The sequence below is a fragment of the Brachyistius frenatus genome, unplaced genomic scaffold (assembly GCF_029030835.1).
Source record: "Brachyistius frenatus isolate BFR_SWC_R1_liver_20210118 unplaced genomic scaffold, ASM2903083v1 Contig_82, whole genome shotgun sequence".
NCBI lineage: Eukaryota > Metazoa > Chordata > Actinopteri > Embiotocidae > Brachyistius > Brachyistius frenatus.
The window spans coordinates 529,179-544,617 of NW_027210681.1; positions in this window are offsets into that span (position 1 = coordinate 529,179).

The window sequence follows — 15,439 nt, forward strand, 5'->3', positions numbered from 1 at the left end:
TCATTGTAGTCCAGTTCATTTGGGGGTTTGTACTCAAAACGTTCAGTCAAGTTCAGTTTTCGTGACAAAGTCAGTTATTATTGTAAATGGCAGGTTTCTGAAAAATACTTTTATTCACAGATACTATAATACTATTTCAAAAACTACAATCTATTCAGTGTTTTATGTTTATGGCATGTTTGCTGTTTTAAAATGGGTCAAGAAGACAGGATCATTGGAATAGACACTAATACTTGTGTACAAAACCATTTTTTGAACTTTGCCTCGTCCAATCTTCAATGCGTCAGATCTTTCCTTAATCATGAGCAAATATTTTTTTAAATCTGGGATTTTATCCAAACAAAGTTCTACTGACGGGACTAAATTACCTTGACCATCAGTTGGCTGCCTCCGTGCAGCATTTACCGGCCTCATTTACACTTCACTATAGTTGGAGAAAACGACTTTTCTGTTTGAGTAATTATGGTCAAATATACTTCCAGTTGACCATTTATTTTGGTTTTATGCTCCATCTTGTTTTTACAGGTCACACTTAGTGTCGAGTGCCTCCACGATAATTGTGGTTTAAAATTGTCTTCACCCATTACAAGGCTAAATTAATTTTGCTGCGTTGTGTCTCAGGTACGACACAACTTGCTGGTTTAAATGGCGCTTTCGTAACACAATAGCACAAATTTTTTTTTTTTTTTTTACTTTTTCTCAAGATTCATGACATTTACAGCCCCAAAAAGTTTGAAAGAACTTCTGTTTCTACTTGCTTATATGACTGGTTGGCTTCCAAGAACGAACTCAATAGTTAGCCATACTGTATCCGCACATAGTAAACCGATTTTTCCTCATCTACACGATGTTCTTTTGAACATTTCCGTCAGAGAAGAGAAGACTATCATCTTGTTTCTACAGTTTACCAGAGTGTAGTGTTTAAAAACTACAGCCTTCACAACAGGCGAGCCAACCCTGAAAAAGACAACGATTTAATGGACAACCTGGCTTTTGCAGGAGAGATCGAGTGAGTAGGTGAGAATTGAAACAAAAAAAGACTCCAAAAGGCTAACTAAAGGACAATCCTTTTAATTGCATGGTTAAACCTACTAATACCGGCTTCTCATATTCTCTTTAAAAGAATTGCATCCTGCACTGATTGAACAAACACTGATGCACTCCCTCCCACAGGAGAGTATAGATGTATCCCGCCCCCGTCACACTTGCTCGGTCTCTGGCAGGACCGACACCAGCTCAGTAGTATAGACCTTTTTTGCTTGAGACCAGAGTCTCGGCAGCCTCTGCTGATATCTACGCTTTTAAACATCCTCTCTGTTTGTCTGTCAGTCTTCTGAGGTTACAGCTGGCTTTTCTAAGTCACAGTACGTCCAACATATTAAAGAAATCACCGTTGCAACAATTGGCATCTGCAAATCATGCCTCCCATCTACGTTTTCTAGCATCTCAACCCACTCACCGCTATTTCTATTCTCATTTCTTTTATTTGGAAACATGTTAGCTGATCCCTTAATGACCATTTATCTCCCCAGTGTGCTAATTTAGAAATAACTATACAAGAGACGGTATAACATAAACGAATCAGCATTCGCATTATTATCACAAGTGTGTCATTAAAAGAGTCCATTTTAGGAAGAGCTCTTCATCCAGAGGTGCCAGGTGGCTATCAAACATTTTTAATAAAAGCTTTTGGCCAGATCACCTCATTACACTTGAGATTATGATAGAATTGACTTCAACAGAAATAAAAAGGTTTGTTATTTCTCTGCTTAGCCGTGACCCTTTTTTTTCCCCATGTATCAGGATTTTTCAGCCTCACTAAGCATCTTAGATACAGAAGGACAGCGGCACTGAAAATAACTGGAGACATCAAAATACAGGAATCGATCCGAAGACTCAAAGGTGTTGTTACACAGGTGAAAAGGGGGCAATGCAATTAACTGCGAGGGCTACCTGGGATGTCAAGGTGAATCTGGCTCTAATCTTCTTCAACACGCCTGCATCCCTGCATATACCCGAGCGATACACAGACACAGTGTCCTGGTTACATGTAATCATCTGCAAGACCTTCAATAAGGTTTTTTTTTTTTCCAGTACAAAGTAGTTTGACTAAAAAGTTCTGTATGTGTTGTTGCTCAGAGAAAGATCAATACTCAGTAGGCGGGAGGCTGTCCACATGTGGTAACGCTTCACATACGGGAGCTAAACTCCCCATGGAGTTTGTCTTTGATGATTTCTAGAGTTTCACACAGTTGGGTCATGTCCATGGACAAATTGCAGACGTGCCGATGCTCACAAAAACGTGTCTAACTCAGTGCTGATCATGATAAAACGACGAAACTTGGCAAACTTACTCACGAAAATTATAACTTCCCCCTTCTCCATGCTCGTCACAATGCTACTCACCATTCACAGGAGCAGAATCTAAACCTTTTGATCGATACTTGTATATGTCCCTGAAAATAGACCTATTCTGTCTTTCAGTAAGAATATGTTGGTATAAATATCCCCCATCAGAATTCAGTGATGGAGAATTTCAGAAGGGGAAGAATTGCTGCGTGTCCTTTCGCCTCTGTTCAACCTTTCACTCTCTGTTGAAGTAAAGATATTTATTCTCTCACTCTCCCGTCGCCCTCGACGAACAGCCAATGTCAGCACCTATTACAAATTCCCACAAAGGCTTTACCACAGGAAAGGTGATTAATTAAGGCAATTAAGGCAATGACGGTTTCAATTAAGGCAGTTATGAGCTCCGAGTTGAGTAGTGTGGGAAGGGCCTGTGGGCCAGAGAGGTGGCAGAGTGAAAGAATATGACCAGCTGAAAGTAATGAAACCAACGAGGAGGTGCCACCTGAGGGAAGATGGGGTGATAGAGAGGGAGGGAGAAGGAGGCCGAGCCGGTAAAGACGAGAAATTAATTACCACTCAGTTCATCTTCTACCTCCTCCCTGCCGCTGTGACTGTGATCATTTTACCAAACAACAGATTTATTTCTGCTGCAGAGATCGTACCTACCTTCATCTGCATGTGTTGGTGCTTTAACTAGTTTATTGTCTCTGTTGCTTTTAGTGAAGCCTCTTGATTCTGACACAGGAGGCACGAAAAAACAACACGAAATACTGATTAAATTTATGTGATTATGTAAAAAATGTGATTGTATAAATCGTTAAAAGTCCATATTATAATTATATTCAGATTGTTTAGTCACACAACTTCTTTCAATTTACATAAAAATTAGCTGAGAAAATAAAAAAAGAAAGTAAATTGTCTGGCACACTTTGTGGTCTTGTGGAGGGATGAACATTGCAGTGATTTAGGCGAGACGTTAACAAAAGTCTAAATGTGCTACCAAGGTCTTTGAAAATAATACAAACATTTAAGTTTCTCCAATGTTGTAATTTCCGATTTGTTGCGATGGTGCAGAAACTGAACATATGGCTGATCTGAACAAAACTTGTTTGTTGTTACAAATAACACAAGCATTTCTGCGGTCGGATGAAATGTTTGAGGATAGTAAACATAGTTTAATCCAATTCATATAGCGCCAAATCACAAGACAAGTTATTTCAAGGGCACTAAACCTAGTAAGACATGTAAACAGGTTGTAAAAGAAAAACGCCTGGACGTAGGATGTTGACTTCAGAGATCTGTGAGCTACGTCTCTGTAATAGGGAAAATATATATTACCCTATCCTACTTTTTACAACCTCCATTTAAAATTAATTGTTCAACAATATCAAAAGCAGCTGGAAGATTTATACGACATAAAACAGATCACTGACCACCGGGAAGCTGCTGCAGCCTGATCAACAACCTCCGAAGTGCCGTCGCTGACCTATGATCTGCTCTTAAAACCAGACTGGAATTCATCACAGGAACCATTACCATTTATGAAAGCAATTAACACATCTGCTACCAATTTTCTTTTGGCCAGAATGTAAAGTTAAGAGATCTGTTGTTGACCAGAACAAAAGGAGCCTCTCTTGCAGTTGTTACAGGTGTAATTCTGTAAAGTCACGCAATGATTTCACCATATCTTTATGAAGTGACAAAATGTAAGGTTTTAAGGGCAACTTTGTGCAACTTAAGCTTGCTGGGAGTATCTAACCTAAGGGAGCAGAAGATAACTTTGGATTTGAGCTGTGTGAACTGCGTCCAATACATCTCCATAATGTCTCTCTCCATGCTCTCGCACTGCTGACAAATTGCAGCGTGTAGATTTAGGAGCTGAGATACGGCCACTTACATTTGCTGCGCTCAAAAAACACACAAGTTAATATATTTATTCTCCAACAGCTTGGTACTCCTTTCATGAGATTTAATCAAGGTTCCCACTTTGCATAAGGTGCACATAATTGCACTCAGAAAAGCCACTGCATGCATCAAGTTAAGGGCTGAAAAGGGAGTGTTCCCACTGAAGTGTGCTGTTCATCCCTGTCCTTCAAGCTCTGGAAATACACTGCATTGATTTGATGTTATACAAACAGCTATGTAGGTGCCTGTGTAGCATATACACATCAGTCTATAGGTGCATCTCCTCTACAGGAACTGTCCCCGGGGTACTGAAAACGTTGACGTTGCCACCATAGAACCGAGGGTCTAGCTCAACCCGGCATGACGGCAAAGCGTGAAATAGACACGCCAGTCCACTACAGCTAAACGTGAGATAGCCACGCTTTTTGGCAACACGAAGAGGCAGGAGTGGTGGCTTGGTTGCATTAGTCACAGATTGCCATGTGTAAATCACAGGGCTTCAAGCATGCAGTAGGTTTCATTTTTGTCGACTGCGGGAAAACGTGTAACTTTCACGCTTAGACATCCCAAAGTGTGGCTAGCTCATGGTTTTTTTTTGCTCTCGTGCACCGGCATGTCCATTTCACATTTTTCCATGGTACAGAGTTGCTGTATTATGTTCCAGGGAGGAAAAGATGGGTTTGCAGCTCTGCATTTTGCTGATTGGTTACATGCTTGCATTTCTCCTCAAAATCCCCACAACTGTAAATAGTTTGTTTTGCTTCTCGTGTTTTTGGCCAAAAATAATCAGGATGGAGCCCAAGAGATTTTACAGCCGATGGATGGACAACAAAGTCCACACTTTGTTGTCCACTTTTGCAGTGGATGACATTCAGAGGGAATTTGAGACTGCTGGGCTTTTAATATGTCAGCCGACTAATTTGCTTAATCTTCTAGGGGCTTTGGCTGTGCTGTAGAAATGCAAATCACAAAGTGCAGGGGGACCTTTTCCCTCCAGGGAAAGTTTGTAGACATTAGTTTATAGAAAAAAAGTAAGTTAGTGAAAGTTTTAGAGGAAAAGCACCTTATATACCCATATCAGCTTGTATACATATGCATATTTATATAATCACATGCATTCATGTGATTGACATGGATGTGTTTTGTTTGAACAAATTACACTGTGACACATCTCAGTACTTTCACCTCAGTCGGACGGTCCTGGGAACATACTGAACTTTTGGAGTCCATGTTGGCTGCAGGTGTCACTTGCTCTGGTTTCCTTCTACAGTTCAAAGACATACAGTTTAGGTGAAGTGAAGACTCTACTTTGCCCCAAGCAGTGGATGTGTGTGTTAGCGCTGATGACTAGTGACATGTCCAGGATCTAGCTTCATCCCAATGACCCTCAGCAGTTCAAAAAATGGACAGCAGTGACACTGAGGAAAACTCTTTTCTAGCTTTTTTTTTTTTTTTTTTTTTTTATCAGTGCATCAAATAGAAAACTTCAAACTGTTTCTGTTTGAAAATGCTCTCAGCCAACAGTTTCGACCAAACGAGATTTGTATCGGTTTGGTTAGTGCACTCCAAGAGACTTTCAACAGGTAAGTGAACGTTTATAGACAACGAGTATACGCTTAGATCTTTTTGAAAAGGAAACATAGCAGCAATAAGGACTCTGCAGGGAGAACAAACCACACATTAACCAACATCAAATCTGTGTTAAACCAAACCAAACAATACCGAAAATCCGGTGCATAAGGAGGAAGCTGGGGTAACAGACTTGCTACTTCACTAACACAGAGCCACCAAATCGCTAATAATTTCCAAACAGCTGATGGATGAATCAGTTATGATGAGATCTGATTAAAACAGCAGTTAAAGTGAGTTCAACTATTTCAGGTCTCTGTCAGCCTTTATACTTCTGCCCAACTCATACAGGTAAGAATACACAAATTAATAAACTGCAGTGTTAGAAGGGCTGTGAATACATGAAAACGTGCATCCCGATATCAGGGAAAACGTAGAAATGACATGCTGGTCCATTACAGCGAAACGTGAAATAGACACGCCGGTCCATTACAGCAGAATGTGAGATAGACGTGCTGGTCCATTACAGCAGAACGTGAAATAGACACGCCGGTCCATTACAGCAAAATGTGAAACAGACGCGCCGGTCCATTACAGCAGAACGTGAAATAGACACGCCGGTCCATTACAGCAGAACGTGAAATAGACACGCCGGTCCATTACAGCAGAACGTGAAATAGACATTTTAGGCTGTCGAGGTGTGTCTATTTAATGCTTTTCCGTGATTCTGGGTGGAAGTGTAATGAAGAGAGTGGGATATACTGTGACAAACAGACATGACAAATGGTGTTGGTTAAGGAGGATACAGGAGGATGAAGGAGAGATTTTTTACTCTTCAGAGCCCAGCTGTCACAGTGCAGATGTCACAGTTTGGAGGGGAGAGAAAAGACCTGAAATGCAAAAGAAACCACGAAGCACGGAAGGCAAGTAAACGAGAGTAAAACCACTTGATTATGGGATGGTTATGTGTCATGTTAAACCGACATGGTTTTTATCATTTTCATTATTATCAGCAATTCCCAGAGGAGACTCTAAACAACAATGAGTGATGTCAGTTAGTCACTGGCCAATATCTTAATGGGACTGTATTGTTGGAAAAAAATATTAATTGTGCAATAAAAAGATGACAGGCAATGCATATAGGGTGGATAACAGTAAAAGTACCCATGCTGATCATTTATATGAAACACTGCTTTAATATATGCTGCTTTAGTGTTATATAACATCCTCATATGGAAGAAAATGTTAGAACATAAATCTCGAAGCGGAATATTTGCATATAACCATAATTCACAAGAGACTACTTTGCCATGCATGTGTCACATTAAAAGACTGTAAAAGGACAGAAACAGCGAGGTGCACATTTCTGGTGTCATCCAGATCTGCTTTGTTAGTAAAGGATGTGAAGTTGAATGTCTTAAAATACCTTCTTATTAATGTCTGAGAAATACAGAAGTAATGACTCCATCACAGTTGATGGCGAGCTGAATGGCCAAAGTGTCACGGTCATCATCCCACACGAAGCCAGGAAGAAACCAGTCTCACACATTTATTCATACATTTCTATTATTTAACATACACACGTGTAAAATACTAAGAGTATATGCAACCCAGTCTCACGGCAAAGCGTGAAATAGACACACCGGTCCACTACAGCAAAACGTGAAATAGCCACGCATCGAGCTGTCAAGGCGTGACAGTTACACATTTTGAAAGCTTGAAACTTACACGCACATAAATGTCATGTGACCCTGGTCTTGCAACAGAGGCAACAAAAGACATATTAGGACACCCGTTTTGCTGTGATACCGGGTTGGAATATGGATAAATGTACGCTCATCATCCATTTGTGGAGATTCTGCATGATCTAATACAGTGACAGATTTTATTCAAGCTTGCCTATAATTACTTGCCTGCTTCACTTCTGTCCTATACGTGGCCTATAAGTGGCATCGCACGCTAATGGCAGAGTGAGCAATGGTCTAATTACTGCTGCAACATGGAGGTGAAACCACAATGCCAATTAAAGGTCCTGCAATTAATCGGCAGAGAGAGAAAATGTGTGTGTTGGAGGAGGGGCAGAGGAGCAGAAAAAAAAGAAGTTTGTCTTGGAACAGAAACAAGAGACAGAGTCATGACGCATGGCAGGACGGACAAGGACACGGGTGTGTCCTTTCAAATTTGTGGCTCTATAAGTCGAGTTCGTAACAGGTTTGAAATCGCCTCTTAATTGCATCAAACAGCTGGCGCATGGAGCCGAGCAAAGTAAAAGCACCGCCCCTGTAAAACATAGCTGTCGTATGTCCTCTGAGCAATATGCTTCGAGTTACTTGTATGACTAAAAATGCGTTGTAATGCTATTACACACTCTAATTTGGCACAAGATCGATGTACAACCTGCCAGGTTGAACGTGTGGAACGCGGCGAACGACTGCAACGTCTACGAGCATATGAACCTAAAAAATGATTGACCTGAACAACGGTCACAAAAGTTCACAGTCATTCTCACATTTCATGTTCTTCTAAATGGTTTTGTCAAATATTGGTGGTGAGCATGTATAACTGAAAATATACTGAAATATAAGTTTCCTCCAGTTTGTCCAGGATTTATACATCAGCGACTGGTGTGGTTCGGTTTAGGGCAACAAATACTGATTTTGTTTTTTTGTCTTTAATAAAATTTTTAAAAAAATCGCAATCATCATGTAACCTTAACGAAAGGGGGAAAGAAGGGGAAAACCTTTTGTGTCTAAAACTTTAGTAACAAGCTGCCTCATGTACCTGTTGTCTATTTAAATATTAAACCAAAGCAATCTTTACCATACTTCAACCAAGTCCTAGCATAAGTATACGAGTGTCAGTCATTTCTTGGTAAATCCTTTCATCGTAAGATTAGTCTTTGCTATGGTGATCACAAAAAGGACTCCATGCTGCGTCACGTTTCTCAAAAATAAACAAAATAACATTTTCAGGAGCTGAGTGTTGTTTCACCATCGCAACAGTCAGCATTTAGTTGAGATTGAAGGTCCTATCTCGACTTCAAAAAGATAAAAAGCTCCAGAATGGGCTCTAAAAAGGACCTCAAGGTGAGATTGTTTTGTCGACCGCCGTTTCCAAAATCAATCATTTATTTTTCGGCCTCAACTTTTAAGTCAGAACGGATGAGTCCCTGCAGTTCCCGAAAAAAAATAATAATTGAACATCTGCTGCAGTGCAGCTCCATTTTCTAAGAAAGCTCATGTAATTTGACTGAAATGACAGAAATCTGCAGGAGAGGAGCAAAAGGTACAACACAGTTGAGTGCAACGCAAAGGCCAATAATGGCTTCAACGAGTTCTTCCTCTGACTGGTTATTTCATCCATCTGACGGCCACTGCGACAAGTAAAAAGCCCAAAGTGAGGACGCTAAAATTGCGTTAATGCGAGGCCTCGGTGATCAAATGTGACAAAGTATTGCTGCCGCAGTCATAACCTTTCATAACCACAGCCTTGAGACAGTTACGTAAAGTTTGAACTCCGAGAAACACAAAAAGTCATTTGTCGACTTGTCAGTCGTGACAGTTGAATAGACAGAGCAGAGAGCCGAGAGCCGCGAGGCGCCGGCAATGTGCGAATACCTACATCACTGATGCTTAAACGCAAATGCATTATTTTGTTGGCCCCCGAACGGCGGCTTAGTGCACACGCACACACAGACGCACACACACACACACACACACACACACACACACACACACACAGACGCACACACAGACGCACACACAACGCACGCAAACACGGCTCCGCGGCAGCCAACTTGGCGGCGATGTTTCCGTTGAGTTATTTCTCTTTAGATAACTTAATTCCATCCTTGAATTCAAAAAAAGCAGGCAGGAACCATTAAAAGCAAAGCAGTGGTGCTGAAAACACACATTAAGGCTTACAGCTCAGGGAAAATTGACTCACAATCAAGACGCTCCTAATCCATTTTCAACCGTCAAGGGTTAGCATTCTTATCTCCTGCGAGAGACGAGAGCAAACCCTGTTGGGATTGGATGGATGTGTGTGTGTGTGTGTGTGTGTGTGTGTGTGTGTGTGTGTGTGTGTGTGTGTGTGTGTGTGTGTGTGTGTGTGTGTGTGTGTGTGTGTGTGTGTCCTGGCCTTGTTTCTGTGTGTATGACTGAATTTCTCAAGGTATCAAAGCAATGCACCAAATATGACAGATATCACAGCAGGAGAAAAATATCTAAGTCACTCACTGCATCTTTATTTATGATCCATTTTTACTTTCGATCCTTAACCCCCCTCCACCCTCCACCCTCCACCCACCCCGCCATCCATCGATCTCCGTCTGCAAAACCAGTCCCTCGCCTCCTCCTCATCTCCTCATTTGTCCGCTCACTTCCCTGTTCTCCATCCACTCCTCTCCTCCCCCATCGCCTTATCATTATTTCCAGTTATCACCCCCTACCCACCCACCCACTCCTCCTCTTCCTCCTCCTCTTCCTCTTCCTCTTCTGTCTTCACCCACTGACTGAGTGACAGCGCGGACATGCCGAGGTAAATTGGGATGTCGCCGGAATGACAGGCACCTTTGTATTGATTTGTTCATCTTCAACATCCATCACGGTGTCCCAAAACACAGGCCTAAAAACGCACACACACACACACACACACACACACACACACACACACACACACACACACACACACACACACACACACACACACACACACACACACACAGTGAGAGGAAACCTGTCCAGGTCCCAGGCTAGTAAACTAATCACATTACCTTGATGGAGTGGACCAGTGAAGCTCACAAGGCCGCAGCGCTGCAGGGGAACACGGAGAATAGCTTATGTTTCTCTCTGACGCTACTTGGCATAACTTCGAAGCGATAAACAAGACGAACGGGCATAAAGCAGATGTGCTCAGTGAATAAATGGAGATACGCATTTGCTCCCTCCTTCTTCCTCACTTTATTGGTGGTTTGGGCAGAAAAAAAACAATAATGCGTGAAGGAATTTCTCATCCGTCCATCAATCAGGACTCCCCGACTCATGAACTGTTGGTCACCAGGTCTGTCACGAGGAGAACCGAGTTTCAAGGCTCGGCTTGGCGTCTCCTTTATCGGGGGAATACTCAAACTCTGGGGACAGAGTAACAACGGGGATTCGATAAAAGTACCTCTGACATGGATCTGCGCTTCACTCTGCCTCTCCTTGATTGAGTCTGTCAATAATGTGGCCGTTTCACTCGTCAAATCGGTCTCCTGAGGCTTCTTGCAGTAGAGTAGGCCAGCTCCATGATTTCCACAAATCAGTGTTTTCTGTGCCGTAGACTTTATATGTAACCGCAGCTTACGATTGTACAATAAAACTAGTCTTTAAGTGTGTAAAGAAAATATTTATATTTTTCCCAGAAGCAGCACAAGTAGCTGTTTGTCATTATTATCTAATAACCGTGTAATTATGGAAATATTGTCCGGCAATTTTAATACTGGCAGCTGACCCTTGTTCACACATACACACGAGATAAAAATATGACTGATATTTTATATTTCTCACCGAGCCGCTGAGGTTTCTTGGCAGAGGCCAGCAGAGAAACTGAACTGTCTGGCCCAGAGCCTGATAACAGCGCCGGCGAGCCAGAAGTATATTTACTGTCACTCTCATCCTCTGAAAATGATTGTCATGTACAAAGACTTCATTGAAAAAAAAAAAGGACCTCTTTCAACCCCTTCAGTTATTGCGAGTGTGTTAAGAGTCTTCCTCAGTGACAAAGACTCAAACCCGTGTGACAGCGAGATATGGGACATCCTTCACACCCTATAGGCTGAGTGTCCTCTCGTCGGACAGCTCAAATTACTGCACTTTATGAAGCCCCACCGGCCCTAAAGGCTGGCATCAAAGCGGATTTGAATGCGTCGTCAGATGTTGCAAAAGCGACCAATCAGAGACTCAAATTTGAGTGATGTACCGAAGGGTTGCTTGGGGGGGGGGGGGGGGTCTTTAGCACCGTGACACTGTGGTCGGAGGTGATAATGGACGAGTGATGATAAGATTGTCTGAAGCAGATAGAAACCATGAAGGACGGAGACACATTTTAGAGCATAAAAGAAAACAAACATGTGACATGTATCTTTGCTAGCTTAATCTAAAAGGAATAAAAAAACAAACTAAATACTAGAAGTGTCTTCGTTTGGCGTGAAAGAATCGGATTCATCACCTCAGGCTTCGCTACGAGGAGCCTGCTGAGCAGAGCAACAGAGGAAACGCTGATAAGTCTGTACGGGAAGCTGATTCATTTCAAACGATCTGCACTGGAGTTTGAAGGTTTGTCAACCCGTCAGAATTTTCTTTATTCTGCATAAAATATCACCGAAAACATCATCAGATTTTCACACAGGTCCTGAAAATAGACAAAGAGAAACAAATGAGACAACAATATTTTACTTGTTAATTTATTTATTGATGAAAATGATCCAGTTTTACATGTTTACAAATTATTATTATTATTATTATTATTATTATTATTATATATTAGAATATTACAGGTCTTGACTTTGATGTTGATTTATTTCTTCTTTAACCTTTTTTTTTTTTTTTTTTGCACGTTTTGGGGGAAATTCAGTTTATGGAAAGGTGTCTGGATATTTTCCATTAGAGCTCTCTGGTATAATTCAGAATTCATTGTTCCATTAATGATAGAAAGACGTTTTATTTATCTTCCCGGAAAATGTTTTTTAATCAGCCGTCCGGCTTTTCTATTCGTTCTTAATCAAACTGAAATGTTCTTTTTGGAGAACAGTTGTTTTCTTCTGCGTTCTGCTGACGGCGGACTCTTTCACGGTCGACCACTTCCCGGACAGGTGGTTTTAGATTTTCTCTTTACACTTGGTTTTATAACCTTCCAAAGCCTGACGAGCATCAACAACATAATAAGTCGATGCAAAGACGTGAATGTCCACGACTTGGCGCCAGGCGACGCGACAGGACCCAAAATGAAATATATTTAACTTGAGCGGCCGTACCTCCATGAATAAAGCGAGACGATAATTTAAGTTAGAGGTTCACATACATTTTGTCACACGCAGATTTATATTATTGGATGATTTTCCTCAATAAATAAATTACCATTTTTTTTTAATCTGGTGTTTAATTGGTTTCTTTTTATCAACATTTAGGACCTGTGTTAAAAAACACTGATGTTTCACGTCACCTTTCGGACCGAAGGTTTATCCCAGCGCTCTGGGAACATGTCACACTACCTCGGTTATCTCGCTGACACACACACACACGCACACACGCACACACACACACACACACACACACACACACACACACACACACACACACACACACACACACACACACACACACACACACACACACACACACACACACACACACACACAAGCTCGAGAGATCTGGAACAAACTTGCAGCTCATCGTTTAATTTTAACTTCCTGGCTTTCAGGTCTGAACACAAACCCAAGGAGCGAGACATGATTGCACTTCCATCCGATGTCGAACACTCACTCAGGAAATATGAAAGTTCAAAATGTAAGTTTGTGTAATGAAAACCTCCAGACCAACTGGAAGAATAACAAGATAAAAATTCAAGAAAGTGCTGCTTAGTCTTCTAAAAGTGGAGCAGGAGGCAGCAGCTAAACGGCACCTCGTGAGTAATAAAAATGCTTCCTCAGCTGCAAATAGGTTAGAACAGTTTAAAATTAGTTTTGAGTTTGGATTTGCTGTAACTGAGCCATTTCCACCCTAAAGACAAAACTTTTGTTTTTTTTTGCCATTGCAGCATATAGAGTATAGCATTTAAATAAATAATGTTGGTTTTTTTGTCTGGAGGTTGCACATGTTCCCTGTGGAAGTCCTCTGGGACCTTTTTGGTTTCCTTCCACTTTAGCTTTCATGTTGCAATGATAGCCAACGCTCCACGTTTTCTTATGTGCTCGTGTGTGTGTGAGTAATATCACATATTTATGACTAAAGAGAAACAGAAAGCTGTTATATATCTGGGAGTCATAATGCCGCTTATACGTTGACACGCGCACCGTAAAGATAAGCGTGACGGCGCCTCGGAGGTAACATCTTATCGTGCCTCTTCGGTAAACGGCTCGATATAAACATAACATTTCCCCCGAAGGCACCGGCGCCTCCATCACGTATCCACACATCCCCGTATCGCCGTATATCTCATTCCCCTGGGTGGTTTATTTTTTTTCTACTGCTATCATGTCAGAACAGCCTTTTACATGTATGCCCCCCCCCCCCCACACACACACACACAATCAAATAAAGACACAATCAAATAAAGACTTGAAAATATCAATGATGCTAAATTATTCAGCAAATTGCCTGTGTGTAAAATGTAAAGGGACATTTTATAGAAAATTAATTAAACTGATGTGCCAGATGTTTGCTTTTCTTTTTTTTTTTTTTTTACACACACAACCCTCTGGAGAGGAGCAGCAGATTTAAAAAATAAATAAATACACGGCATGTGATTGGATGAACCATCTGTCCATCGCTTGCCTATCAACCAATCAGATCCTGGATGTTTTCAACGTAAAGGCCGCGTCTCGCTAGCCCGGTGCGAACCAGATGAATGTAGGTCCGGCTTCGCTCCGTAGAGAATCGTTTTCAGGTCCGTAGACGTCCGGTTCATTTTAACCAATCAGAACCACCGCTGCAACAACCAAAGGTCGTGTCCACCAAAGGTTTTTTTTTTCCTGAGTTCAAGATTTTTTTTTTCCAGTCAGCGAAAGTTGACAATGATCAACGCTGCGCTCGTCACCGGCCGTCCAATCACAGTAAAGGAGGGGCGGGACAAAGCCCACCGACACTCGGCCCGCCCTTCAGAACAAACGCTGACGCGAGCTGAGTCAGCAGATTGGATTCACAGCGAAGAAAACCGACAGTCGGCCGCAGCGAAGCCAGCTTCTCGCCGTAGTCGCACCTAAAACACAACTACATTTAAATGTTTTGCTTATCAATAGATCGTTTGTGTTTTTATTCATTTTCCCATTCCTACAAGTTTGGAAATTATTTACAGCTCGAAATAATTTCACTCAGCCCTTTTTTTACTTTTTTTTTTATGGTGTGGACAATAAGATACTCAATGGCTGTAAAGTCTTACAAGTCTCTCTCTTTGCAGCCACTCACACTCACACACTCACATAGTAGAGAGTATAAAGATGTGAATCCAGCCGCACCCCTGACACTTAATCAATCACTCGGTGGGAAGCGTGAGGGTCTGCAGATGTTCACCCTGCTGTGAGGAAGCCTTGTTTAAAGCAGTCAGCAGGCAGTTATGGCCCCATTAAGTACACGGCCGCCGACACACACATGTACACACACGACATCTACACACTGTGCAAGCCCCTTGATAAAAAAACAAAACAACAAAAACACAACGGCTCTTAAACAAATGAAGTGCGAGGACGAAAGAAACGTAGACGACGCTACGAGTCTTCGACCGAGTCTCTTCAATCCGAGGCGGCTTCGGTGAACCGACGTAGTTTACCACAACTCCACAACGCAAACGTAACAGAAGACAGGTGTACACCCTATCACACACACACACACACACACACACACACACACACACACACACA